Source organism: Hyperoodon ampullatus (assembly GCF_949752795.1).
Source record: "Hyperoodon ampullatus genome assembly, chromosome: X".
In the NCBI taxonomy this organism is placed as follows: domain Eukaryota; kingdom Metazoa; phylum Chordata; class Mammalia; order Artiodactyla; family Ziphiidae; genus Hyperoodon; species Hyperoodon ampullatus.
Genome location: NC_136913.1, coordinates 118,825,821 through 118,844,717, shown reverse-complemented (window position 1 = coordinate 118,844,717; position 18,897 = coordinate 118,825,821).

Here is an 18,897-nt window from a genome sequence, read left to right as displayed (position 1 = left end):
GCTAATGTATAAAAGCATGTCTTCTCTAACTTTAAAGTGGCATTAGATATAAGAGATGATTATAACTACACGGTGCAGGTCTATAATTTAACTGGCATACATCTGGAGTTCATTAGACCCATCAAATTTCAAAAATCAATTCGAGGCAGAGAGTAATATAGGTGCAATGGGATGCGTTTTTTGTGTTTTTTTTTAATCTTTGTTCCTGTTTTCCTTACCGGTGCACAAAGCATATCTAGGCCAGAATAACTAAAATTGTTCTCTGGTTCTGCAACTCCATGCTGAGAAAGAACTAGAATTCTTTTAGCTGAATAATGTAGAGTGAAAGTGCTAAGAGTAGTTTGATGTTGGGCATGTTAAATATCTGATTGTTTTGTAAATACTCCACTCTGAAGGCAGATGAAAGTAACAGCTTCTTTCACACTTTCCCTTTTTATTCCTCAGAATAGAAAATTCCCCTTTTTCTAATACATTAAGCAATGCTTCAAGTGTCCAAGGAGCAGAATGCTTGATTACCCTTTTCACAGGCAAGAGGAAAAATCAGTGGGTCTGAGTGGCTGCAAAAGAGAGAAATGAGTTGGAGTAGTTTCAGAAGGAAGAGGTTTCTCTCCAACGGAGAAGGGTTAGTCAAATGGGGTAATCGGAGAGAAGAGAAAAAAGACCTCATGTCCATTAGGAAACTTGAAATGAGTTGAATGATATACAGGAGACAGTCTTTATTCTATGGATGTCAAATGATTTGAAATATACAGTTAAACCAAAAGTAGAGGACACTTTTATGTTCTGTGGACTCAGGCATTTGTGTATTATCTGACAGACACTTTGGTTAAGGTCTGCTTTACTCTCTATTTTTACTCTTATTTTTACTTTACTCTTAGGGGTTAAATTCTGATCCTACATACGTTTGACAAATTAATTTTTCTAAATAAGGATTTTAGGTAAATTAATTACGATCTAATTACCAGCTTTTATCATCTTCATAACAGAGGTAATTTTATCATTAAAAAAGCAGGAAAGACTAATGAACAACTAGCCCTCTCTATCTCCCTTATAGACAGCAGAAAACAGAAAATGTTTTTAATAATTCGTATTAAGTTGGGGAAAATGTGATTCTGGAAAGTTGGAAAGCTGGAGACAGAGATATTGTTCAGAGTCATGTGGGCACTTACTCTGAGGATATGGCCTCACTGATGCCAGGAGACCCCAGTATTTTGTAAACATTACCTTAAATGAAATAATACTGAACATTGTTTTAATTCTTCTAGAATGGTTATGTAAACCTCAAGAGTAAAAGGGATATGGCATATCAAAAAAATTAAACCTCTTGGATCCAATAGGCATTGCTGTTGCAGGCACAGTTAGTTAGTTACCTACTCAATATCCATTTTCCACTTCTTCCTTACCTACAGAACTCACATTTTGTTTGCACTGACAACTTCCCCAGCCATTCACCATACTAAAAATGCTCATCTTCCTAGCCTCTCTTACAGCTAAGAGTGGCTATGTGACCCAGTTCTGGAAAATGAGATATAATCAAAAGTCATGACTCCTCTGTTAGAGTGGAGAAATATTAGAGGCCAGAAAATAAGCAAAGTCCTGGCCAAGATTTGCTTACTGTGGGTCTACTGGGTCCGTGAACCCATCTACTGGTCATTTCCCTGGTCCCATATGTATAATTGGATTGGCATACTTGGAAGTTGGAATAACACACACGCTGGAACCTTGGCCTGCAGGGTTAGAGCTGCCCCGACCCCGACCCAGATGAAGGTAGTAAATATAAACCAATATCACAGTCTGGGAGTGGGAGAAATTGGTACCACAGTAAGGACGGAGCTGAAGGATGCAGAGGTTGTAGTTTCCATCATATCTCCATTTAATTCAGCAGTCTGGTCCCCGGAGAAAAGAATCAATCCTAGATGATGACCACAGAGTACCATAAACTCAAGCAAGTGGTAGCTCAAATCACAGCCACAGTGTCAGATATGCTCATTAGAGGAGATTAAGATGGTCTCAGGTATGTGACATGTGGCTGCAGATTTGGCAAATTCTTTCTTTTCTACCCAAAGAGGATCAAAACTAGTTCATATTCTCAAGGATGGAAATCAATATCCATTGATAGTTTTGCCCTTGGGTTATGAAAAATGTCTGACCCTTGGATATAAAGTAATCTGAAGGAATCTGGACAATCTGCGCATCGTGTAGAATATCACATTGATCTTTTAAATCAATGAGTTCATGCTAATTGGACTGTAGCAGTACGAAATGGTGAAGCTGCTGGAGACCTTGGTAAGACACATGGTTCCTACACAGGAAGTAGGAGGTAGATGCTAAAAGATTCAGGAGTCTGCCAGATCACTATAGTTTTTAGGAGCCCAGCTATCAGTAGAGTGCTGGGACCTTCTCATCAAAGGAAAAGACCAATTTTTGCACTTGCTCCACCACAAAGAAAGAAGCATTTGTGCCTGGTAGGCCTCTTTATGTTATGCAAGTTGCATATTTCACACCTTGCAATACTGCTCCAGCCCATATACCAGGTAAAAAGTAAAGCTATCAGCTTTGAGTGGGGCATAGAGCAAGAAAGAGCTTTGCAGCAGGTCAAGGTACAAGCAGCCCTGCTGCTTGAGCCATATGACTTCTGCAGACTCTATGATTTTACAGATATTGGGGAAGGGGAAGAAGAAGTTACACTGAGTTTGTGGAAAGCTTGGAGGGAGAATCATAACATGAGCCCCTAGAGTTCTGGAGCAAGGCCATGCCATACGCATTAGAGAATTAAAACCTTTTGAAAAACAACTCTTGTTATGGTACTGGATACTGGTAGAGTGAGAGATTATCTAACTATAGGAAACCAAGTGACCATGCATCTGGAATTCCCCACTATGAGTTGGGTTCTGTCAGATCAATCAGTTGTAAGGTCTGGTGAGCCCAGAAATAACCCATCATAAGATGGAAGTGCTACACCTGAGACTGAGTGCAAGGAAAACCAGAGGGTACCAGCAAGCTGAATGAAATAGTAGCCCAGACTCCAGTGTCATCTACCACATTTGCACCATCTCCTCTCCCTCAGCCATGCCTATGGCCATATTGGGAGTCCCATGTGATCAACTGATTTTGAGAAATCCCAAGCTTGGTTTAAAGATGGGCCAGCTTGGTAGATGAGCATAAAACCAAAAATGGATAGCAACTGCGTAATAACCTCATTCAAGGGAGGCCAGGAAAGACAACAATGAGGGAAAATTCTCCCAATGGGTGGAGTTTCAGGCGGTACACCTTACTGTCCACCTTTTGTGGAAGGAGAAGTGTTTAGGGGTTGGAATATATGTAAAGGCTCATGAGCAGTGGCAAATGGCTTGTCTGGCTGGTAGGGGCCTGAAAAGTAAAAGAATCGAAAGGTCTGGGAGAAGGAACTCTGGAGTAAAGCCACATGGATAGACATCAGAGTGGGCATAACCTGTGAATGTCTTTGTTTCATACTTTAACACTAACAAGAGAGCACCTACTATGGGAGAGGGAACTGAACAACCCAATTGTTAAGATGTCTTGATCAGTTGATGTTAGCTAACCTTTGACATCAGCTACCCCAAAACTGCATGCTAGACACACGGAGGCAGAAATTGAGGCTATACATGAGCCCAGCATCATGGACTTCCATTCATCAAGGCTGATGTAGCTTCGGGTGTCCAATGCCCACGGGCCAGCAATAGAGGCCAGCACTGCCCTTCCAATATGCTACCCTTCCTTGAGGATATCAGTTGGCCATGAGTGTGGCCAATTGGTCCCTTTGTATCCTAGAAGGGCAGTGGTTTATTCTCAGAAACAGGTAGGTATCCCAGGTATGAGATTAGCTTTCTTGTCTGCAGGGCTTCAGCCAGCACCACTATCTGAAGGCTTATAAAAGGATTCACCGAAGTAGGATCCCACATAACATATCATCAGAAAAGAGAGCCCAATTTCCAGGAAAAGGAGTACGGGAGTAGGCTCCAAACCACGAGTTCCACTGGTTGTTTCACATATTGTATCACACAGAAATTGCCAGCCTGATAGTATGTCAGTAGGCCTGCTGAAGTCCCAGCTGTAGGGCTACCTTGAAGGCGATACTCTGAAAGTATGGGATTCCCTTTTTTAGGATGCAGTGTATGAATAAAATCAAAGACTTATATATGGTTCTGTGACATAATAGGATGAAGACATGGTCTGGGGAATAATGGATACAAAAGCAGGAGTGCCCCCACTTACTATTCCTCCCTGTCACCTAATGGGAGACCTTGTGTTTCTTGTCCCTGGAACTATGAGCTCAACAGAGGTAGAGTAGAAGTCCTTGTCACCAAAGGAAGCCTGTTTTTACCAGGGCACACAGTGGAAGTAACACTGAATTATAACCTACAACTACCAGTAGAGCACCTGGGGCTCCTTGTGTTCTGGGACCACAAGCAAGAAAAGAAGTTACCATCTTGGCAGGAGTCATTCACTCTAATCAACAGGAAGAGGTAGGGCTGTTGCTACACAATGGAAACAGGGTGAACACTTATGGGACACAGGTGATCAACTTGGGCATCTCTTGATTCCCCTGTTTGCCCATTGTAACTCTCAATGTGCAAGAGCAGCAACCCCAGCCTGAGAAAGATATGGCGATCAGGGGCTTAGGTTATACCATGAGGGTCAAGATTACACCATCAGGAAAGCCACCAAGACCAGCACGCGTGGTGGCTGGAGATAAGAGGAATCTATTTAGATTAGACAGTGGAGAAATCGAATGTGAGGTGGCTCACGACGACTGAACAAGGTGAGAGTAGAAGAGCCTGGACACTCCAGACCAACCGGGGATACCACTCTCAGGGAATTTGCACTCCAGAGCTCCCCATCAGGTTGGCTGGGGCTTTGCGGGGCCTGCTGTTCAACTTCTTCCTCTGCACAATCCCACTTTCTCCCCTTTCCTTCCAAAAGTGCTAAGCCTAGACATCATTCGCAATAGATACTGTCTCATAGTATGCTTCTGGAGAGCTGTGTGTGTGTGTGTATGTGTGTGTGTACTTATTTTACCTTTTCCCACTGCCCAAATGAATACCTTCTCACAGACCAGTGCCAAGTAGGGGAGTGGCAATTAGAGCCACCATGATAAAGTGCTCGCTAGAACTAGGGTTTTAGTGCTACCTGCTTCCTACTTGACATGTTCCAGAATTGCTGTTGCTATTTACTGGTTAGGGACAATATTAAAAAACAGAATGTGGGCTGACCAAATATTTGGCCTCCCTGTTCTCCTGACCCTCACCTCCATCTTTGACTTGGCTGCGTAAGTTGGTTGGGTGGCAGTGGGAGGGTGGCAAGAGGCAAATTGACATGACGCTCTTTTAGTCCTCATGGAATGGCTCATGATACCAAAAAGAAGTGGTAGATTCCTCAAGTATGTGGTCTTAGGTTTGCATTGCCAATTCTGAACACTATCTATAAAATTTATTTTCTAAAATAGCTGTGTTTCAGCATTACAGAAAATGCCCACACATATCCAGGGGCTATAATATGCTACAGTTGAAATATTTAAATTGAATTAATGAGCCAGAGATCTGACTTATTTCCTGCCCAAAACTAACTGACTGATTGATTAAATTCATGCCCACCTTTACATATTTGGTGTTTACAAATATAAACAGCAATGTACCCACAAACTAGGTTTCTCTGAATGCAATAATCAGAGCTCTGGGAAAAAACTACCTAAAATTCTCTACAAGCCTCCAATTCTGACCAACAGAAACTATGTGGAACATTTCCACTGTGTGTGTGTGTGTGTGTGTGTGTGTGTGTGTACATTAGATTTTGATGTCCTACAAGGGTAAGCTGAGTCTCTTCCCCTGATTTGCTGTGGAGTCTCATGGATGGACACATATTCCTCAAACACTATATTAAAGGATGGTGGAAAGGAGCATCTCTCAGACCTGTTGCAAGGGCCTATTAGCAGTAACATGACTTCTCATATATGGCTTCCAGAATGGCACATTCTACTTCCTACATGTTTGCAAGTAGGTACAGCTTACAGGATGTTTGATTTCTATATAGCCAGTCATTTGGATGGAATAGGAGAATGGTTAAAAGAGCAAACTTTGGAGTCAGACATATGTGGGTTCCTGTCATGGTTCATCACTCACTAGTTGTGTGACTGTGGGCAGACTACTTGACTTCTGAGACTCAGTTTCCTCATCTGTACAATGGCTGTTCTATTAGTACCTACCTCCGAGGTTGTTAAAGAGATAAATTGCAGCAGTGACTTGTGGTCTTTACCGAAGCCAGAGCCCGTGCACTCATTTATTTTCTTATTTATCCTACACTAATTGAACTTACTGTATGTGGAGGCACTGTGCTAGGCATGTGGAAAACAGATAAATGAACGAAATACAAGATCCTGTCCTTCAACATGCTATGTTCTAAAGGAGAAAAACAAACACGCAAATAGATTCTTACAATACCACGTGGTGAGTACAACAGTGGGTGTTGGTACAGGACGCTTTAGCAGCACAGATAAAGGGCATCTCCTTCAGATTAGTTGTTGAATGGAGGATTCCTGTAGGTTATAGGCATATTAAGTTTTTAAAGATAAATATGATGTAGTTGGATGGAGGAAGGGTTCTATTGTGAGTTCCAGACAGATGGAGAAATACATGCTCAGTCATAGAAGATTAAACAGAAAGCAAGAATAGGGAGCATCACACAGTTCAACAAGGGAAGGGATGAGATATGAGGCAGAAGGCAACAATGAAGGCCAGACAATCTAGAACTTTGTTAGCCAGATTAAGAAATTTATCCTGAGGCACTAAGGAGATATTGAGGAGCTTTAGCAAGACTGATCAGATTTGTCTATCATTGGCCTTCCAAGTATGGTCCAAGATTTTGCAGCAAAAGTTATCATCTGGGAGCACTCATATGTGCAAATTCTCGGGCCCTAACCTGGACCTGCTGATGCAGAGCCTCTGGGAGTGGGCCCAGCAATCTGTTTTAACAAGCCCTCCTGGCCATTCTGACACACACTCAATTTTGAGAACCACTGATCTATGACTCTAGCTGCAATAGAAAAAATGGGTTATCGGAGGTGGGAGGGGACAAGACTGGATGTGGGGAGAATGGTTAAGAAGTTATTATGATAATTCAGTTCAGAAATGATGTGGGTGCTGAAGATTCCACTCCTGAAAGTCAGATCATCCTTTATCAATCTTGCTTTTTTAAAAAAATCAGTTCCCAGAACTTTCAGTGTTTCCAGCCCTATTTCTGGAATGGTTTCACTTTTCTTGTACATTTTTCCTAAAACACCATAACTACTGCTGAAGAAAACACACATTGGACTTAATCCTATAGCCTAGTGCTTCTGAAAACTCTTAGCATGATATAAAGGACTTTCACAATCTGGCTTCATTCCCTACTACTCTATGCGTACTCTTTTCTTTTGACGCTATTCTCCCTGCTTGGATGCTGCCTTAGTCTGGTGGAGCTGCCACAGACTATATAATATCATAGACAGGGCAGCTTAAACAACAGAAATTTATTTCTCACAGTTCTGGAAGCTGGAAGTTTGAGATCAAAGTACCAGCATGGTTGGGTTCTGGTGAGGAATCTCTTCCTGTCTTGCAGACAGCCACCTTCTCTCTGTGGGAGAGAGTGCTGGTGACTCTTCCTCTTCTTATTAAGGCACCAGTTCTGTTGGGTTAGGGCTTCATACTTTTGACCTTATTTAACCTTAATCACCTCCTTAAAGACCCTCTCTTCAATATAGTCACATTGTTGGGGGGGAGAGTTAGGGCTTCAGCATATGAATTTGGGGAGGACAATTCAGTCCATAGCAAATGCCAATCCTTCACTTCTCAACTGGCAAACTTCTATGCCTCCTTCAAAATTCAGCACACATCTCTTCTGATACTATTTCAATTTTCTTAAATTTACCAAGGCTTGATTTGTGACCCAAGATATGATCTATCCTGGAGAATGTTCCATGAGCACTTGAGAAGAAAGTGTATTCTGTTGTTTTTGGATGGAATGTCCTATAAATATCAATTAAGTCCATCTTGTTTAATGTATCATTTAAAGCTTGTGTTTCCTTATTTATTTTCATTTTGGATTATCTGTCCATTGGTGAAAGTGGGGTGTTAAAGTTCCCTACTATGAATGTGTTACTGTCGATTTCCCCTTTTATGGCTGTTAGTATTTGCCTTATGTATTGAGGTGTTCCTATGTTGGGTGCATAAATATTTACAATTGTTATATCTTCTTCTTGGATTGATCCCTTGATCATTATGTAGTGTCCTCCCTTGTCTCTTGTAACATTCTTTATTTTAAATTCATTTTATCTGATATGCGTATTGCTACTCCAGCTTTCTTTTGATTTCCATTTGCATAGAATATCTTTTTCCATCCCCTCACTTTCAGTGTGTATGTGTCCCTAGGTCTGAAGTGGGTCTCTTTTAGACAGAATATATATTCATCTTGTTTTTGTATCCATTCAGCAAGCCTGTGTCTTTTGGCTGGAGCATTTAATCCATTCACGTTTAAGGTAATTATTGATATGTATGTTCCTATTACCATTTTCTTAATGGTTTTGGGTTTGTTTTTGTAGGTCCTTTTCTTCTCTTGTGTTTCCCATTTAGAGAAATTCCTTTAGCATTTGTTGTAGAGCTGGTTTGGTGGTGCTGAATTTGCTTAGCTTTTGCTTGTCTGTAAAGCTTTTGATTTCTCCATCGAATCTGAGTGAGATCCTTGCCAGGTAGAGTAATCTTGGTTGTAGGTTCTTCCCTTTCGTCACTTTAAGTATATCATGCCACTCCCTTCTGGCTTGTAGAGTTTCTGCTGAGAAATCAGCTGTTAACCTTATGGGAGTTCCCTTGTATGTTATTTGTCATTTTTCCCTTGCTGCTTTCAATAATTTTTCTTTGTCTTTAATTTTTGCCAATTTGATTACTATGTGTCTTGGCGTGTTTCTCCTTGGGTTTATCCTGTATGGGACTCTCTGCACTTCCTGGACTTGGGTGGCTATTTCCTTTCCCATGTTAGGGAAGTTTTCGACTATAATCTCTTCAAATATTTTCTCAGGTGCTTTCTCTCTCTCTTCTCCTCTGGGACCCCTATAATGTGAATGTTTTTGCATTTAGTGTTGTCCCAGAGGTCTCTTAGGCTGCCTTCATTTCTTTACATTCTTTTTGCTTTATTCTGTTCTGCAGCATTGAATTCCACCATTCTGTCTTCCAGGTCACTTATCCGTTCTTGTGCCTCAGTTATTCTGTTATTGATTCCTTCTAGTGTAGTTTTCATTTCAGTTATTGTATTGTTCATCTCCGTTTGTTTGTTCTTTAATTCTTGTAGGTCTTTGTTAAACATTTCTTGCATCTTCTCAATCTTTGCCTCCATTCTTTTTCCGAGGTCCTGGATCATCTTCACTATCATTATTCTGAATTCTTTTTCTGGAAGATTGCCTATCTCCATTTCATTTAGTGGTTTTTCTGGGGTTTTATCTTGTTCCTTCATCTGGTACATAGCCCTCTGCCTTTTCATCTTGTCTATCTTTCTGTGAATGTGGTTTTTGTTCCACAGGCTGCAGGACTGTAGTTCTTCTTGCTTCTGCTGTCTGCCCTCTGGTGGATGAGGCAATCTAAGAGGCTTGTGGAAGTTTCCTGATGGGAGGGATTGGTGGTTGGTACAGCTGGCTGTTGCTCTGGTGGGCAGAGCTCAGGAAAACTTTAATCCGCTTGTCTGCTGATGGGTGGGGCTGGGTTCCCTCCCTGTTGGTTGTTTGGCCTGAGGCGACCCAACACTGGAGCCTACCCGGGCTCTTTGGTGGGGTTAATGGCAGACTCTGGGAGGGCTCACGCCAAGGAGTACTTCCCAGAACTTCTGCTGCCAGTGTCCTTGTCCCTTGGTGAGCCACAGTTGCCCCCCACCTCTGAAGGAGACCCTCCAACACTAGCAGGTAGGTCTGGTTCAGTCTTCTATGGGGTCACTGCTCCTTCCCCTGGGTCCCGATGTGCACACTACTTTGTGTGTGCCCTCCACGAGTGGAGTCTCTGTTTCCCCCATTCCTGCCGAAATCCTGCAGTCAAATCCCACTAACCTTCAAAGTCTGATTCTCTAGGAATTCCTCCTCCCGTTGCCAGACCCCTAGGTTGGGAATCCTGACGTGTGGCTCAGAACCTTCACTCCAGTGGGTGGGCTTCTGTGGTATAAGTGTTCTCCGGTTTGTGAGTCACCCACCCAGCGGTTATGGGATTTGATTTTATTGTGATAGCGCCCCTCTTACCATCTCATTGCGGCTTCTCCTTTGTCTTTGCATGTGGGGTATCTTTTTCGGTGAGTTCCAGTGTCTTCCTGTCAATGATTATTCAGCAGTTAGTTGTGATTCTGGTGTTCTTGAAAGAGGGAGTGAGAGCATGTCCTTCTACTCCGCCATCTTGAACCAATCTCCAAGGATTAGCCTTTAGCTCTATGGGAAAACTTGCTAATGAAAACAACTGATTTCCTAAAGTGTTAATGTATAAACAAGTTCATGGTATAGTGTAGTTCTATATAAAGGACCTTTATTGAATCTTGAAAACCTGATTCTTTTTTGAAATTGAAGTATAGTTGATTTATAATACAATATAGTATTAGTGTCAGGTGTACAGTGTATAGTGATTCAGTATTTTTGCAGATATTACTCCATTATAAGTTATTACAAGATAATGGCTAAAATACATTCACTTGTATTATTTTTTAGGTTCCACATATAAGTATCATACAGTATTTGTTTTTCTCTGACATTTCAGTAAGCATAGTATTCTCTAGGTTTATCCACATTGCTGCAAATGGCAGAATCCCATTCTTTTAATGGCTAAGTAATATTTTATTTTATATATATAAGTAATACTCCATTATATATATGCATATAAATTTTAAAAATTTAAAAAAATATATAGCTTGGGTTGCTTTCACATCTTGGCTATTGTAAATAGTGCTGCTGTAAACATTGGGGTGCATGTATCTTTTTGAATTAGTGTTTTCATTTTTTTTTCCCAGGATATGTATACAGGAGTGGAATTGCTGGATCATATGTAGTTTTATTTTTAGTTTTTTGAGGAACCTCCATACTGAAAACTTCATTCTTAAAAATGGGTTGCTTGGTGCTCCCATTTTAAAAAAAAAAGAGCCACCCCAATAGAAGTTAGAAATTGATAAGGAACTTAATTTATAGTGAAAGTTTAAGGTATACACCAAGAGTGAACCTTAATGTAAAAGATGGACTTTGGGTGATAATGCTCATTGATTGTAACAAATATATCACTGAGGTGCAGGATGTCAGTAGTGGAGGAGGCTGTGCATGTGTTGGGGAAGGAGTACGTGGGAACTCTCTGTACTTACCAGTCAATTTTGCTGTGAATCTAAAACTTCTCTATAAAATAAAGTTTATGAATTAATAAAATATCCAAGTCAATGAGCTTTAAAAAAAAGAACTCAAGGTTTTCTGGGTAACTTGTAACTAAAAGAGAACACATCTTATCAAACCATTTTTTGGAAAGTGGTACATGGCTTTGACACTGTCTTCAGCGTCAAATTGGTAAATCAGTGCTCTGGACACATTGACAAAGGTGGTACAAAAGAGGATTCTGTGGCCAAATAAGTATGGAAGCAGTAGGATTATACAAATCAGTTTTCCTATAATACTCTTCTCAGAGCTCTCAATACACCAGAATGCACAGTGAATGCCCAGAAGCAGGGGTATTTTCAGAAGCACTTCTCAAACTTATTTGACAGTGGAACCCCAGAATACATTTTTGGAAACACAGCTGAGGTTATGGGAAACCACTGGAAAGGATTTTCATAGGATAGTAACACAATCAAATATCTGAAATTTAGAGAGACCACTCCAGGAACAATGTAAAGGAAGAGTTGTAGGTGATCCAAAAACAGGGCAGGGGGACCATCTAAGGGGTAATTGCAAGAGCCCAGATGGGAAAAGTTAAGGGCCTGCTTGGGGCAGGAGGATGACAGTGCAGCAGAAAGGATGATTATTGTAGTGTGGAACTGAATCAAAACACAGGGTTTTCTTGGAGTGCATCTAGGTTTGGTTACTCAGTATATTTGCTATAATACAATCCCCAAAGGGAAATTTAGGGAAGATTCCAGGGACTGTGCTCTACATATTAAAATGGGTATTTGTGTGTGGCATGAGTTGGCATAATTATGGTCTGAGCCGTCTTCACATAGAAGTGTGTGGGGTGCTTAGGTCCAGTTGTCCACTTCTATAAGCTATGCTTATTGTGTTTCTATGGTAACAACGCCTCTGCAGCTGCTGCTATTTCAGTGTAATTGATTGAGACACCACATTGCAATCGCAGGGCTCCTGAAAGCTGTCCTACACTTTTTTCACAAAGGTGATTGCTACTCCTTTAGCATCCATTCTAGCTGGAAAAATCCTAGGGTAACAATTTCTTAATAAAGTAAAGGCAAGTTGCTTTGTTTCCTGAGGAAAAAAAGTGGTTTAAAGAGCTTTAGGAGAGCCTGGCTTCCTATCAATTTTCTGATATTCTGCAAATAATCACTCCTGGGAATATTTTTAACTCCATTTCTTCAGTACCAGTTTCTTACTGAGCTGGACTGCTCAAAAGTTGTGTACTTTTGCACTGAATTTACTGGCCTAAGAGATTACCTTACAACCAAACTGAAAGAAAACAAAGCTTAAATAATGTCACCTTTCACTTCCTGGAGGAGAGCCTTGGGCGCCCTGAGCTTATTGTTCGTGGCACAGCGAGAAGGGCGTGTAAAGATACCTCAGCTCGGGCTTCCCTGGTGGCACAGTGGTTGAGAGTCCGCCTGCCGATGCAGTGGACACGGTTTCATACCCCGGTCCGGGAAGATCCCACATGCTGCGGAGCAGCTGGGCCCGTGAGCCATGGCCACTGAGGCTGTGCGTCCGGAGCCTGTGCTCCACAACGGGAGAGGTCACAACAGTGAGAGGCCCGCATACCACAAAAAATACAAAAACAAAAACAAAAACAAACCCCAAAAAACACAAAGCTGCAGAATGGGATTTATATACAACCAACTACTTTTTACACCCTGTAATATCTCTGAAAGGTCCAAGCCAAACTGGGCACTACCACAACTTCATCCCACACAGCCCAAGGTAGTATACCTGAAAACTCCAAACAATAAGAATAACAGTACAAAATTAGAGACAGTGTACTATGGTGGGAAATGAGCTGGTCAAGGTGTCAAGAGACAGGGAGCTTTTCTTTTCCCCTTGACCAATTCATGGTATCACCTTGGACAGTGCACTTTATCCCTATGAGTATTCTCTACCTGTAAAATGGGTATGCAAATACTAAAATACTTGCCTCACTAGAACATTCTGAAATAATTTTGCACATGTTTTCATATTTGCAGAGCACTTTCACAATCATGGCCTTATTTATTCATGTGCTCATTCTTTCCACAAATATTACTGAGAACATACTATGTGCCTGGCTTTCTGCCAAATTCTGGGGATACGGATGGTCCTGCTCTCAGGAAACTGTTACTCTGATGGAGGACATAGAAAAGTAAACAAACAGTTAAAGCGCAATGTAATAGATGTTATGAGAAGCATAAGTGTGAAATCCTTACAATGGCTTGTAAAACAAGCACACCAAGCAGTGATCATCTCAGTTTTATCGATGAGGAAACTGAGGTTCAACAAATAAAGTGACTTGTCCAAGGTCACATAGCCAGTTAATGGTAGCCTGAGAACTTGAACCCAGTTTTCCTGATTCTTTGCTATAATGTTCCTTCCACTGCAGATGTCTATCTCCAATGCTTTCCTAAACAATCAAATGATATTATGTGTATTGACAATGAATAGCCAATGTAGAACACAATGTTGACATGTCAACAGTAGAGCAGAACTTACAAAAAAAACTGGTGGAGATGGAGGCGTGGGTAGAAGATATGTATATAGTTGAAATCAACAGCAGAATGACATGATAAAATATCACATTGTATAGAGACTTGGTGATCTCTTGGGACTGTCGCACCATTGACCCCAAAATATTTTGGAATACTTGGGGAGTTCTGAGCTAGATTCCAAACAAAATAAATCAACCAATATGGTCCCTACCCCACTGGGGGATGAGGGGACTTTAGATCAAAGGCTAAGGTTATTGACCTTATCAAAGGCACATACTTTTGACTTAACTTATTATATATATATATATATATATATATATATATATATATATGTATGTATTTGAGAGAGTAATAAGCAAAAGAAAAGTGGTAGGAAAAAAGGAAAGAAGGAAAGGGGGATGCTCAGCAAAGTAAGGGCAGATACATGCCTCCAGGTGGGAAGAATGACTCTGAGATGAGTGGGGGCTTTGGAGGACAAATCCTGGTAATTGTAGTGATTTGACAGTTAAAGGAGATAGGCAGGGGACAATTCCATCCTAAGATATTACTAAAGCAGACAGAAAGTCCTAGTCACAATCACTTAAAAGAAATATACAAGGCAGTGGTCCTTTTTCTATATCCCACACCCATTTGCATTTTTGTCACTTTCATCATCATCATCAAACTAATATTTTAGGGTTTGTATCATTTACAAAACACTTTCTAATGAATGTTTTCATATAATACAGCAATTCTATCAGGTAGGTATTAGCCTTTACCATGTTGCAGATGAAGAAACCAAGTCTCAGAGAGGTCAAAGAACTCTCCCAAGGTCACTCAGCAAGTAAGTGTAAGATGCCAGCTGTTATTGACTCCCAATCTAATTAACAATTCTGAGATCACAGCAGCTCCTAAATGCGTGACATTTTGATTAGCAGCTTCCTGAGGAAATTTTAGGGACTTGCCTTCATTTCATTAGCAACACATTTTCAAGTTATCTCTTAGGGTTGGTTGCTTCTGAAAAGATTTCCACAGATGGCTAACCCCATCTATTTCATTTTCAATTCTTATTATCCCAATCAGAATGACACTGTCTGACCTTGTCCCCCAGTTCTGGAGGCTCATAAGGAGGCTCGTAGCCTTCTATCCCTGACTAACTTGCCTACAAATATAAGGCAGTAAAATTATTTTAATGATGAGTCTCAAGAATGCCCTCTGTTTCACCTTTGGTTACATGCTGTTTTCATTAATGATGCAGCTAGCCTGATGCTTGGAAAAACACAATATAAGCTTCGTAATCTCTTTCTTGCCCCACTGACCACAGTGAATAATTTTCAGCTCTTCCTTTTATGGTTTCTCCTCAGATATTTAGAGACAAATATCCTGCCCAGTTACCAACTTTCTTCTCAACTGCACAGATCAAATCACAGTCCTGGAGGCAGGAGACTGATGGCAGGGAACCAGTGTCCTAAAAATGGCCAATTAGCTCCTGATTATAGGAGTTATATGTTGCACTGCATGAGGTCAGGCCATATAATTTTTATAGGTGCTTATGACATGTTTCTACTATTTATTGTCAGCTTATAGAATGTTCAGTGCTGTGCTGGCCAGAGTCTGACCTAAAGGCTTGTTCTCAAAGATTCATCTCCATCAGCCTGATGGGAAGCCTGGCTGCAGACGAAGCTGAGGTGCATGTTAGAGCTCTGTGTTTTTAGATGCGTGCTACTCAGAAGTCAGGCAACAATCCAAACTAATCACTGCATTCTAATCAGGGCTTCCAGGTGATGATCAGAGGATTTTTCTTGGGATTCTGACTGACAAGGAGTGAATTTTTCCACATCTCTAGTCTTACTGAAAAACAAAAAAAGCTTGTAACACTTGATCAGGAAGCAACATGGCTACCTAGGGACAAACACAAGAGACTTCATCTCCTTTTACTAGAACAAACCACGGGAATATGGTATATTGTCAAGAGAGCCACAGGATGGTCTGAAGAGAGGGCAATAAATACAAGCAGGAGGTTGACTTTGGAGGCTTTGGAAGCTGGTAACCATTCAAAACTTTTTGGAGCCATTTTGAGGAGAGCTAGAAACATGATCAAAGGCTTAGAAGGTAAGGTTACAGGCTGGGGGCCTGGGGGCTGCATGAGAAAGTCTTGCTAATTGTTTTCACATTGGCGACAGCACAGAGCAGCGCCAGGTACTTACTTACCGCAGACTAGGTAAGAACTCTGAAAGCGCAAGAGGAAGTGCTTGGGGAATGTTAGTGTTTGGAGCCTTGGGAATACATTCATGACAGGTGTCATTCTTGAGCACCTTCTATGAGTCAATCTCTCCATTAGGGGCTTTACATCTATGATATCATTATACCCACCTATCCGGTTGGCACTATTATCATCACCGTTTTACAGATGAAGAAACTGAGGTTTGGAGAGCTAAGTAATTTGTTCAAGTTAATATAGCAAGAAAGATGTTGAAAAGATTCCAACTCAAGTCTGATGGACGCCTTAGCCAACTCTGCTACTAGAAAGGTTTTCACCCTGCCCCAAAGATCATTGGTTATCTTCCTCTTCTGGACATTGAAAGGCCAGAGTTGCTATGGTTGGCCTAAGGGCAGCCGTTTCTAGCTCTCTGATACCTGGGCAGAGAGCAAGAACATCCAGGCACAGTTTCATACAGCTTTGCCTGCAGGAGCTTTGGGCTTTCTGTCAAGAATCTTGGATTGATGGTCCCCACCAAAGACAAAAATGGGTGAAAGTCAGAGATTTTCTAAAATTCTGCCACTTGCTGGCTTTTTCTCCCAGAATAACATAAACCAAAAATGAAAATAAATGTCAAAAACGCTGAGATATAGAAGATGTTATCTTAAAGCATTACGTTGCTCGGCCAAACATTCTGATTGCCTGAACAGCCTTACTTTCAAACCTATGCTGCTCTCCTGCTCCTGCCTGGGGTGTCAGGGAACAGACCACTTCCAAGTGCTTTTACAAAGCGCAGTGCCAACCTGGGAGGCCAGGATTCTGGGAGCACTCTCACTATTTCAGACACTTTATCTCTGCTCACCCATTCAACCACACCCCTTCTTCTTTGGCTGCAGCAGTTCTGTCCACAAATTGGTCTACAACTGTGTTAGATGATATCCAAATAAAAATGATGAACTCTTCGCAAACAACTCGGATCCAAGTTTCCTTTGGCCTCATATGGGCTTGTGTGGGACTGAAGTGATAGATTCTTTTATAAAGTGAGAAAATTCTCCCACTCCCATTTCTTGACTCTGCTAATTCATTCAACAGGCTTTCATCAAGGACCTACTATGTGTCTGGCACTGTGTTCAACACCAGGAACACAAAGATAAGTAAGACAACATTTCTGTCCTCAAGGATTTACAGTCTAATTGGGTGAGATGGACACATACCCAGGCAAGTCGTAATACAATATTACAGGTGATGTTAAAATGACACAAGAACACAACTAAAATTGCCCCTATATCTAACACTTGAAAATTTGAGCACCAAAATAAATTGTTGTAGTATTGAATTATAACCCGAAGTGTAAAGCAACTCCCATAAGTCCATATGGATATAAATAAATGAATAAATTAGTGGGAAGAAGGGACGAATCTTCCTTACAGAAGAATTCCAATTAAAATGCGGAAGGGGGCTTCCCTGGTGGCGCAGTGGTTGAGAGTCCGCCTGCCGATGCAGGGGACGCGGGTTCGTGCCCCGGTCCGGGAGGATCCCACATGCCGCAGAGAGGCTGGGCCCGTGAGCCATGGCCGTTGAGCCTGCGCGTCCTGAGCCTGTGCTCCGCAATGGGAGAGGCCACAACAGTGAGAGGCCCACATACCACAAAAAAATAAAATAAAATAAAATAAAATAAAATAAAATGTGGAAGGAATGAGAGAAATATAAAATCACTCTTAGAACACTATAGTGATAAGTACTGCAGGCAAGATATGATGAATGCTAAAGTCAGTAGCTGAAACTTTAAGGCAAAATGGGATAATTGTACAGCCTCAAAGTATTCCTCCAAATATTTATTAGTTACTGTGGTGGTTTTAACAAACAACCACAAATTATTATTATTATTATTATTTTTTTGCGGTACGCGAGCCTCTCACTGTTGTGGCCTCTCCCGTTGCGGAGCACAGGCTCCGGACGCGCAGGCTCAGTGGCCATGGCTCACGGGCCCAGCCGCTCCGTGGCATGTGGGATCTTCCCGGACTGGGACATGAACCCATGTCCCCTGCATCAGCAGGCAGACTCTCAACCACTGCGCCACCAGGGAAGCCCTCCACAAATTATTTGATGTTTTTTCTTCCAGGAGGTGTAACTTCATTTCTCTCTTCTGTGTGGTTTGGACTTAGTGACTCACTTCTAATGAATAGGAAAGATAATAACTTTACAGTGGAGAAACACGACATTTTGAAAAATATCTGACCAGTACTCTTCAGAAGTGTCAAGTTTAAAAATAAGGAAAGAGTGAGAAACTGTCATAGATTGTAGAGAACTAAGGAAACATTGACAGCTAAATGCACTGTGGGATCCTGGAAGAGAAAAGTAATATCGGTGGAAAAACTGGTAAAATTCAAATAAGCTCTATAGTTGAGTTAGTAGTATTGTAGCAATGTTAATTTCTTAGTTTTGATTAATTTGTAATGATTCTGTGAGATGTTAAATGTTAACATTAGAGGAAGCTAAGCGAATGGTTTATGGAAACTGTACTATCTTTGCAACTCTTTTGTAAATATAAATGTATTTCAAAATGAAAAGTGTAAAACTGTTACAGGTACATGAAAAGAAAGCCAATCTTTGAATATTACTGGAGGGTTTTTCAGAGGAAGTGGGGCTTGAGTTGAGTCTTGAAAGAAAAGTAGATGCTTGCTAGGTAGACAAGGAAAGGGAGGCCACTCCAGAGAGGACACTCTAGGTAGAGTGAGTCCCCTGGGAAAGCTGCAGAGGCATAACATAGCTTCCCAGTTTGGAGAAACAAACTAGTTACAGGATTTGCAATTTCCATTTCTTAGAGACAC